Consider the following 10,976-nt stretch of genomic DNA (forward strand, 5'->3'; position numbering starts at 1 on the left):
CTGGCTGACTGACAGTCTCAAAGCATACCACCTCTTTTCATAGCTCAAGTCTTCCATTGCTGCTTTAATATCAGTGGAATTCCTCTAGCATTCTTTCGCACCAGCGTTCATCTATTTAATGTGGCTCTGCTCTGTGTTAATGTGGAACATTAATTCACATGTCATGTTCACACATTTCCCTATCTTCTGTACAGGGACGATGGGGAGTAGGATCAACCAGGCTCCCCTGAATTCACGATGGCCCCTTACATCTTTCCCAGCCCACACGTATTAGGCTGTTTTTGATGAAAGCCCTATGGTCCCTGGTCAAATAGGGAATAGGGTGCCTTTTGGAATGCAGTCTCAGACTTGCTGAGGTGGCGTCTGGCTCCATATCTCTTCTCTCTCCTCTCTCTCCCCTGGGTTGATTGTTAAGTGCCCCTTCACACGGAGAAATGCTCTGAGAGTAATTACCTGACCTCTGAGAAGACAAAAATTACACCACACCCATGCTGTCTCTCTTTCTCTTTCTCAGGGAGAGAGGGAGAGAGAGACAGAGACAGATGTTCAGCAGTTTTTACCTAATTAAGTAGAATACTATTGGATATTAATGTTGATAAACCATTAATATTCCTAAAATATCAGAAAAATATGATTCTCTCTCTCTCTCTCTCTCTCTCTCACTTAGCCTAAATCATGCAGGGGAAAAAGATAAAGAATCAAGAAATTAACAGCAAACCCTCTCACAACGAGAGAGGTGGTTTTTATTTTATTTTAGTGGTGACATTAGTTAGTGGCTTGGGGGTCGTTTGGTGGGGATGACGTCTCACGTGAAAAAGACGTCCCTGTCTCTCTGTCATGGTTTCAGTTTTTTATTTTCCACCATAATTTGCAAATAAATTCATTAAAAGTTCTACAATGTGATTTTCTGGATTTTTTTCTAATTTTGTCTGTCATAGTTGAAGTGTACCTATGATGAAAATGACAGGCCTCTATCATCTTTTTAAGTGGGAGAACTTGCACAATTGGTGTCTGACTAAATACCTTTTTGCCCCACTGTACCTCACGGCCATCACAAGTTTCATCTCGACTGCAACTATCACAGAATCGTCTATTATTATTTAAACACAGACTATGTTCTGTTTCCTGTTTGTTCTTCTCAGTTAGGGTTTGACCTATGTGTTTTGGTGGTAGCCGACTGAAGAGCAGGGCAGCCGTTTTCTTTTTGCAGCTCTATCAACGCTGAACTTGCTGTCTGTGTTGTCCTCTTTTTCCATATAGTATACAGTTTGCAGTTGCACCTTTTTGTAGTCATTTGTTTGCTTTTCTCCCTATTCCAATGTTTGTCTAAGTGACAGAGACTGTCACTGTCACATTCTGTTGCAGTCTCTCTCGCAGTCTTTGTCTCACATTCATTTTGATTTGCGGAGGCTTTAAAGAACCCTAGTAGTGTTCTTTCTGTTAATTGACTCATCATTTTTTATGTTGGCTAGCCATTACATTAATTTAAGCTTTTTCCTGTGGTTTAAATGTAACCTAGCAATGAAAATGTTACTCCCACCATACACACCATCCCTGCACTGCCGCAGACAGGCAGAGAAAGTGTGTGGTTTGGAGGATGAATGAGACATTTCAGATAATGACAGAAATTAAATATAAACATTTGGAACTTGAAATTGAATGTCATGGACAGTACAAGTGTGTTTTCAGAATGCAAGACACATTTTTGTCTGCCTAAAATAAATTAATAAATAATAATTGCGTAATTAACGTCACCTCTGCTCTAGTTGCACAGGTGACATGCTGGTAGAAATGAGGTAAAACAGATTTCAGTTTTCCTCAGTGGTGGAACAAGTACCCAATTGTCATACTTGAGTAAAAGTAAACAGACCTTAATAGAAAATGACTCAAGTAAAAGTGAAAGTCACCCAGTAAAATAGTACTTCAGTAAAGGTTTTAAATATAAAGTATCAAAAGTAAATGTAATTGCTCAAATATACTTAAGTATCAAAGTAAAAATAAAAGTATAAATAATTTCAAATTCCTTATATTTAGCAAACCAGACGGCACTTTTTTAAAAACATTTACAGATAGCCAGGGACACTCTCCAAAACTCAGACATAATTTACAATCGAAGCATTCGTATTTCGTGAGTCCGCCAGATCAGAGGAAAAGGGATGACCAGGATGTTCTCTTCATAAGTGTGGGAATTGGACCATTTTCCTGTCCTGCTAAGCATTCAACATGTAACAAGTTCTTTTGGGTGTCAGGGAAAGTGTATGGAGTAAAAAGTACATTATTTTCATTAGGAATGTAGTGAAGTAAAAGTAAAAGTTGTCTTTGGGTGAGAATTTTCTTGTTTGCTTATGGCGTTATACAGCTTGTTGAGTGCGGTCTAAGCATTGGTTTGTGGTGGTAAATAAACAGCTAATATCAGCTATATCTTATCTCTTGGTAAATAGTATGGTCTACAGCAGTGGTTCCCAAACTTTTTACAGTCCTGTACCCCTTCAAACATTCAACCTCCAGCTGCGTACTCCCTCTTGCACCAGGGTCAGCGCAATCTCAAACGTTGTTTTTTGCCATCATTGTAAGCCTGCCCCACACACACTGCACGATACATTTATTAAACATATGAATGAGTGTGAGTTTTTGTCACAAACCGTCTCGTGGGAAGTTACAAAGAGCTCTTATAGGACCAGGGCACAAATAATAACATAATAATAATAATCAATAATTTTACTATTTTATTTAACCATCTTACATATAAAACATTATTTGTTCATCGAAAATTGTGAATAACTCACCACAGGTTAATGAGAAGGGTGTGCTTCAAATGTTGGGTTGTATTGGAGAGAGTCTCAGTCTTAAATGATTTTCCACACACAGTCTGTGCCTGTATTTAGTTTTCATGCTAGTGAGGGCAAAGAATCCACTCTCACATGGGTACAGTTGAAGTCGGAAGTTTACATACACCTTAGCCAAATACATTTAAACTCAGTTTTTCACGATTCCTGACATTTAATCTTAATAGAAATTCCCTGTCTTAGGTCAGTTAAGATCCCCACATTATTTTAAGATTGTGAAATGTCAGAATAATAGCAGAGAGAATGATTTATTTCAGCTTTTATTTCTTTCATCACATTCCCAGTGGGTCAGAAGTTTACATACACTCAATAAGTATTTGGTAGCACTGCCTTGGGTCAAACGTTTCGGGTAGCTTCCCACAAGCTTCCCACAAAAAGTTGGGTAAATTTTGTCCCATTCCTCCTGACAGAGCTGGTGTAACTGAGTCAGGTTTGTAGGCCTCCTTGCTCGCACACGCTTTTTCAGTTCTGCCCACACATTTTCTATAGGATTGAAGTCAGGGCATTGTGATGGCCACTCCAATACCTTGACTTTGTTGTCCTTAAGCCATTTTGCCACAACTTTGGAAGTATGCTTGTGGTCATTGTCCATTTGGAAGACCCATTTGCGACGAAGCATTAACTTCCTGACTGATGTCTTGAGATGTTGCTTCAATACAACCATATTATTTTCCTGCCTCACGATGCCATTTATTTTGTGAAGTGCACAACATAACCACAACATGATGCTGCCACCACCGTGCTTCACGGTTGGGATGGTGTTCTTCGGCTTGCAAGCCTCCCCCTTTTTCCTCCAAACATAACAATGGTCATTATGGCCAAACAGTTCTATTTTTGTTTCATCAGACCAGAGGAAATTTCTCTAAAAAGTACGATCTTTGTCCCCACGTGCAGTTGCAAACCGTAGTCTGGATTTTTTATGCCAGTTTTGGAGCAGCTTCTTCCTTGCTAAGTGGCCTTTCAGGTTATGTCGATATAGGTCTCGTTTTACTGTGGATATAGATACTTTTGTACCCGTTTCCTCCAGCATTTTCACAAGGTCCTTTGCTGTTGTTTTGGGATTGATTTGCATTTTTCGCATCAAAGTAAGTTCTTGTCTATGAGACAGAACGCATCTCCTTCCTGAGTGGTATGATGGCTGCGTGGTCCCATGGTGTTTATACTTGCGTACTATTGTTTGTACAGATGAACGTGGTACCTTCAAGCGTTTGGAAATTGCTCCCAAGGATGAACCAGACTTGTGGAGGTTGTTGTGGAAATATTGAGCAAAATATTTGCACAGATACCGGAACTTGTAGATTCATTTAGACTTTATTACAACTTAACAGAGCCGAGCAATTCCATGGAACATCTAAATTCTCATATCACAGAGCCCTGCCTTTATAGCCTTTATACCCTGGGGCGGCAGGGTAGCCTAGTGGTTAGAGCGTTGGACTAGTAACCGGAAGGTTGCGAGTTCAAACCCCCGAGCTGACATCTGTCGTTCTGCCCCTGAACAGGCAGTTAACCCACTGTTCCCAGGCCGTCATTGAAAATAAGAATGTGTTCTTAACTGACTTGCCTGGTTAAATAAAGGTAAAATAAAAATAAAAATAAAAATAGTATTCTGTCTTTGCATAATGTATAGAATCCCCTCCCTCTATATGAAAATAGCTCCCCTTGACCTTTCTCCACCATTATCTTTCCGTCTCAGTTCTTGCTTATTAACGCCAACATCTGACAACTGTATAGGTTATCATGGTAGCGGGGCCCTGGTCCTATATGTTCCATTTCTTATAAAGCCATCCTGTCTCAGCACTTCAGTGGACAGTCCAGCTGCTGCTAATAATGGAAATGTAATCATAGTCATGAGTTTTGCTCCCAGAAGGTCTACAATTGTTTTTCTGAGGTCTTGGCTGATTTCTTTTTATTTCCCCATGATGTCAAGCAAAGAGGCACTCAGTTTGAAGGTAGGCCTTGAAATACATCCATAGATACACCTCCTATTGACTCAAATGATGTCAATTAGCCTATCAGAAGCTTCAAAAGCCATGACATAATTTTCTGGATTTTTCCAAGCTGTTTAAAGGCACAGTCAATTTAGTGTATGTTAACTTCTGACCCACTGGAATTGTGATACAGTGAATTATAAGTGAAAAAATCTGTCTGTAAACAATTGTTGGAAAAATGACTTGTGTCGTGCACAAAGTAGATGTCCTAACCGACTTGCCAAAACTATAGTTTGTTAACAAGAAATTTGTGAAGTGGTTGAAAAATTTGCTTTAATGACTCCAACCTAAGTGTATGTAAACTTCCGACTTCAAATGTACGTGGTTGCAAAGGGCCATCAGTGTCTTAACAGCGCGATTTACCAAGGCAGGATACTCAATCCAGAAATCTGGCAGTGGCTTCTGATTAAATTACATTTTCACAGATCCGCTTGTTGCAATTTCGATAAGGCTTTCTTGTTCAGATATCGATAAGTGGACTGGTGGCAGGGCATGAAAGGGATAACAAATCCAGTTGTTTGTGTCACCCGTTTCGGGAAAGTACCTGCGTAATTGCGCACCTAACTCACTCAGGTGCTTCGCTATATCACATTTGACATTGTCCGTTAAGCTTGAGTTCAATTCCTGTGAGAGAGTAACAATTAATGTGATTGGATGTTAATTATTTGACTCACCCAAATGTATAGCCCTGTTGGAAAATATGAATGGACTGTTTGATTTTTTTTTTTTTACAAAAAAAAATATTAATCCTCAATTTGGGAACACCTGATCTGATCTACAGCTTATTTTGAGGTATTCTATCTCTGATAAGGAGAACCTTGAGACTTCCTTAATATTAGAGATTGCACACCAACTGTTGTTAACAAAGAGATTAACCTCTTCTGAGCTTTCCCGGTGCTGCCGTTTGGTCCTGCAAATGTATAGAAAAAACAGCTAGATTTATATTTACCAGCTAGATTTATATTTACCATGTCTTTGTTCAGCCTTAACTCAGAGAAACATAGGATATTACAGTTTTCAGATCACGTTGATAGGATAGCCTTGAACGGAGCTCATCCAGTTTATTCTCCAGTAATTGTATGTTCGCCAATAGAAAAAAGGGTAAAGGCGATTTATCCACTCTTTGACGTAGTTTCTCTAAGTGTCCTGCCTCTAAGTGTCCGGCCTCTATAGCTCCGTCTCCTCCTTCTTCGAGTGTTGGGGATTTGGGCCTGGTAATCAATGTCTTTCGCCTCCGACTTATTGAAGGAGAAGTCCTCATCCAAATCGAGGTTAGTGATAGCTGTTCTGATGTCCAGAAGATCTTTTCGGTCATAGGAAACGATGGAGGAAACATTACATGCACAAAAAAATCTTATCAGTAAAAATAAGACACAAAATAGCATAATTGGTAAGGAGTCCGTAAAACGTCCGCTATAGCTCCCAGTGGTCACATGGTACCAGTAGAGTATAGCTTGTCACTGGCTGTTTAGTGCAAAATTATTACATGATTGTGAGGGGTTCTGTGTTTGAGATCCTAAGAAAATGGTGGGAGATGGGTGATATACTATGGGTGTTTTGCCAGCAGCACTCTGCCCATGGGACAGCTAGGATAAGGTCTACTATTCAGAGGCTGGCGCAGCATATTAAAGACAGGGTCCTGATTACAACCAGAGTTAAGCATGCATAAATGGAACATAATTCCCTTTTTATGCCCTTTTCTCTCTATGCGTATTCTGACCTTAAACATTAGAATAGCGTGCTATTCACCTGCTTTTCCTTTTGGGTGAAGATCGAATAAATAAAGGTGTAGCAAGAGATGTGCCTTATTCTGACCTTGGCTTAATTCCCTAATAATTCCACCACCTTTACGCGCGAGGAGGAATAAAGTCTAGCGAACCTACTGACTCTTCTCTAAGAGGTTGTTGTTGCTCTCTGTATAAGCCTCCCATAGAGAAACATATTGATGATATACAGTGGAGGATTATTCATGGGGCTATCGCTACAAACAGGTATGTGTCGGATCTTGAGTCATTAGTGAGAAGGGGGCGCCTGTTCTGTGGGGATGAGGAGACAGTGCAGCATCTGTTTTTTCTTTTTCCAGGCTGGAAGTGTAGTTTCTGTCCTGGGTGGGTTGTGGACAGGCCTGGGGTTGGAGCTGACTCTGGACTTTTAATTTGGAGGGCCTAGGAATAGCATAGCCAATAGGCTAGTAAACTACCTGTTGGAGCAGGCAAAAATGCCATTGTGCCAATGACCAGGAAACATGAGGTGAAGGGGGCCGGGTGTACGGACCCCACGGGCTGGTGAACAATCTGGGGGGTTTTGTAGTGGTGTGGGAAGTCAGGGGGGTTCTATGTACAGTGGACAAGGAGGGTGGATAATTTCTAACTTTCTAGGTCTGTTAAAATGAAATAAAGTTTTCTTTTAATGTAACTATTTTTTTAAAATCACTCTCTCTCTCTCTGTTGCTCTCTCTCTCTCTGTTGCTCTCTCTCTGTTGCTCTCTCTCTCTCTGTTGCTCTCTCTCTCTCTGTTGCTCTCTCTCTCTCTTGCGCTCTCTCTCTCTCTGTTGCTCTCTTTGATTCTGTCTCTTTCTCTCTCTCTTTCCACGTCTGTCTCTGTCTCTGTCTTGGCATGGGCCTAAAGACAAGAGGAGTGGAGAGGCTGGATCTTCACCCCTGACAATTGCTCTCCAAATTGGTCCCTTTGACTTGATCTTTGGTCCAGATTAATGTGGTTTACTGCGGATACAAGCCTCCACCATTTATCCTCCATGGCCCTCTCAGCTGATAATGTTCCTACTCTCCTGCCATACAATTGCCATCCATCTCAACAGCACCCAAAAGAGGTGCTCCAAAAGATTGTCCATGTAGGGCCTCTCCCTCATCCCTATGAAGTGGAGGGACATTACAAGGCCTATAAAATATAGCCTCTCCCTCCCACATTCTTCAATACTAGGAGGAGCGCTCAAGAGGAGAGGTAATGGTGGAGAGTGTGTGTTTGTGTGTGTGGGTGTTTATATATTTGTATGTGTGTTGTATGTGTATTTGTGTATGTGTGTGTGTGTAGTGTGAGTGGGGGTTTCACTTAGACAGAGTTAAATGATATACAAAGTGCTGTAGCAATTTATTTGCACTGGTAACCTCCATGGGAAGCCAAGTTGATACCCAGGCTGTTCAAAACCCTGTAAGATAAATGTGCTGCCTCCCAGCTAGTCGAAGGCAGGCACACTGCGGCTGTGCTGCGAAGGCTACAGCCTATACTCACTGCATCCAAACCACTGAGGAACCAGAGCCAGCTGTGTTCTCTTTCTGTTTACTGGCAGAGTTACGTGTGCAGAGTAACTTACAGCAAAGGTCAATCATGTCATAGCCCATTACATTTTTGATTAAATTGATCAATTGTTATTCATAATATTCGCCACGTCTCATAGGTCAGCTAATGGAGACATTATAATGATGCTCATGGAGCAGCTGCAGCGTCTCCAACAGTAAAATCACTAGATTTGTCGCTAAGATGGAAAATACCTAGACCATGAGATATTAGCAGTACTAGCACTGTAGCATTGTCTCTATTTCTTATAAATATTGCTAGGCAGATGGCTGATAGAATACTATATCATCAGACACAGACACATTCAGGCACAAACTGCTAGTTAGTTGATTCTGGGTGTTTGGAATTGGCAGCTCTTCAGCCTTAGCTCACTATTATTCCAACCCACTCATACTGAGGAGACTGTGGAAAGCACAGCTAAAGAAGGAGATGCAAATATTCGGAATTTGTTCTATGAAATTAAGACAGGCCATAGGTGAATATCTGTGATTACCTTATATTTACATGCCCATCCACCACCACCATCCAGGCTCAGAAGGAAAAGAGAGGATTTCATTTGGGCGCAGGCAGAATGCTTTAGCCATTGATTATATTTGCTCATGGAATGCAGATATATTGAATGGGTTCTTTCTCGTGTTATATGACTTGACCAGGACATCCACCAATACATTAGCTGACCCAACAAATAGGTAGTAGTTAATACCTGCATTATAATTTATATTTGTCCTAAATGGGATCTTTCCAGCCATTCCTTATCCATGTAGCATTCCAATCCTACGCCCTCTCTCTATCTCTCTTTCTCCCTCCTCAGTGCCTACGGGGTCAGAGTGGAGGGGAGTTATTTTCTCCCCTCATAATTCACAGGTTACTGAGACTGCTTTGACCTTGCTGCTCTAACGCCAGCCCCACCCACCCGGCTGACGCACTGGGGGAGGGAGAGAGAGAGGGAGGGAGAAACAGGAGGAGGGAGAAAGAGAGAGAATTTGGAGAAATACGAATTGTGGTGCATCAGTCAGTCCCCACGGTTGTCCATTTGTACGGCCACTGCGCAAGCGTGCATAAACACTCACACAGAGTCTTACGCAGCAAACCTTGTGGGGACATACAATTCAGTCCCCGTTCAAAATCCAATTTTCCCTTAACCTTAACCATGAAATCTAACCTTAACCCTAAAACTAACCCTAGCTCCTAACCCTAATTCTAAACCTAACGCTAATTTTAACCTTAACCCTAAGCCCACTAGAAATATAATTTGACCTTGTGGGGACCAACAAAAATGTTATGTCCCCAGTTGGTAAAATTTTTGTTCGTTTACAATTTTTGTGGGGACTTCTGGTCCCCACAAGTATAGTTAAACATGTCCACACTCACACGCACACACACAGGCACGGACGCTGACACACAGACACACACATTCAGACAACATCCATATTCTTAGATCTGGTTGCTAAGCAGTATTTGACGCAGCATTTTAAGAGTGATGTTTCAATTCTAAAGAAACAGCAGCGGCCACTGATTGGCTGAAAACCTGGTGCACGAGGTGGTTGTCAACAGCTTGACAGAAATATGATGCCAATTTTTTTCGAACTACCGGTAGTTTCTTTGAGAAGATATAAAGTTATCTGTGCATTTGAACAGAAACATAAATATAGTGAACAAAAATATAAACACAATGCAATGAAAAGTGTTGGTTGGTTCCCTTTTTCATGAGCTGAAAAAAAAAAAAATCCAGAAATGTTCCATACTTTACAAAAAGCTTATTTCTCTCAAATGTTGTGTAAAAATGTGTTTACATCCCTGCTATTTCTCCTTTGCCAAGATAATCCATCCACCTGACAGGTGTGGCATATCAAGAAGCTGATTAAACAGCATAATCATTACACAGGCGCTGGGGACAATAAAAGGCCACTCTAAATGTGCTTTTGCTGGATGTGGAGGTCCTGGGCTGGCGTGGTTACACGTGGCTGCGGTTGTACGGCCGGTTGGATATACTTCCAAATTCTCTAACTGAACGGATTTGACCCCCCCAGGATGGTCCATTTACTTTGTGCTGTTATAATTTACGCTATTTTCATTGGGGCAGTTCCCCCGAATAGCAAATAGCTGGCACAACAATCTAAGCAATGTTCGTATGACCTATGCTCCCACGAAGCTGGCAGTTACTGAGGGCCAGAGTAGTAACTGAACAGCTTGTTTTGAATAATATATTTTTTGAACAATACATTAAATATATAATATATATTTTTAAATAAAAGTATTTATTTGTATTTTTTGGGACCAATCACAAGTGGAGCGTGGCCCCTAACGCCCTTATGGGTGAGGCTATGCTGGATGTTAACCTGGTGTCTCAGCCAGCGAGCTCTGCCGGGTGGTGTGCGTGTGTGTGTGTGTGTGTGTGTGTGTGTGTGTGTGTGTGTGTGTGCGCATGCACATCTGTGTGTGTATTTATGTTAGTGTACTTGTGTGTCGTGGGGAGGGGGAGTCCCTCCCGGGGGTGTGGGGCGAATCGGAGGACAGATGCAAGAGGGATGCTAGCAGCTCCTCCATTCCCCCTCTACCTGGGCCATTGGGCCACCTCCTAACTGACGCAGTGGGAGGACAATGTGTTTCTTTCTCCTGAGCTAATGTGCCTGAAAAAGGCCATGTTCATTATTAATCAGCCGTCCAAACCATCAGCTTCACCTGCATGACTCCCTGATGACAGAAATAATACACACAGTTGCCGCGAGGGGCAGGCTCCATCCGTGCTCCATCCGTGCCAGGCATGCAACCCAGCAACAGGCTGAAGAGATCTCTTTTCTCTCTCTCCCCCTTTTCTATCTCTCTC

Source organism: Oncorhynchus kisutch, linkage group LG14 (genome assembly GCF_002021735.2).
Source record: "Oncorhynchus kisutch isolate 150728-3 linkage group LG14, Okis_V2, whole genome shotgun sequence".
Lineage (NCBI taxonomy): Eukaryota > Metazoa > Chordata > Actinopteri > Salmoniformes > Salmonidae > Oncorhynchus > Oncorhynchus kisutch.